At 50.9% G+C, this 501-nt stretch overlaps 1 non-coding gene across 1 annotated transcript; it reads left to right on the top strand.

Moving 5' to 3' along the window:
• The first annotated feature begins 12 nt into the window (after positions 1-12).
• Positions 13-176, top strand: LOC111661561 (U1 spliceosomal RNA). Its single transcript, XR_002761234.1, has one exon. It is a non-coding gene; the product is annotated as a U1 spliceosomal RNA (small nuclear RNA).
• Positions 177-501: the final 325 nt, after the last annotated feature.

Here is a 501-nt window from a genome sequence, read left to right as displayed (position 1 = left end):
CACTTCCAACTCATACTTACCTGGCAGGGGAGATACCATGATCAAGAAGGTGGTTCACCCAGGGCGAGGCTCAACCATTGCACCCCGGCTGTGCTGACCTTTGCGAATTCCCCAAATGTGGGAATCTCGACTGCATAATTTCTGGTAGTGGGGGACTGCGTTCGCGCTCTCCCCTGATCATTACGTCAAAGAAAAACAGCTCTCTTCATGATGATGACTCTTGAGGAGTTTGAGCTCCGAAGTTATGTTTGCGCCAAGCTTGGTGTCCACTAGAGTCTCTGAAAAGAGTGGTCGTGGCCTATGAGGTAACGGAAAAAAGGAATTGCGTGCTCTAATGTCTGCTTTTGCTCTTTCTTTGAGGGAGAAATGTGAGCTAGACATTCTTCTGTAGCCAGCCTGCGTAGGTTTTTGGCGTTGGTACGGTCGCTGCTGTCCCAGCGTGCCACGCGGCTTTCGCTTGGCTTTCTCAAACACGACTGGACACGTTGCTGAACGGCAGTT

The sequence above is a fragment of the Seriola lalandi genome, unplaced genomic scaffold, assembly GCF_002814215.2.
Source record: "Seriola lalandi dorsalis isolate HSWRI2012SDOR001 ecotype SW California unplaced genomic scaffold, Sedor1 jcf7180001997497, whole genome shotgun sequence".
Lineage (NCBI taxonomy): Eukaryota > Metazoa > Chordata > Actinopteri > Carangiformes > Carangidae > Seriola > Seriola lalandi.
The sequence above is the reverse complement of the archived record's forward strand: the minus strand, read 5'-3'. Positions and strand labels throughout refer to the sequence as shown.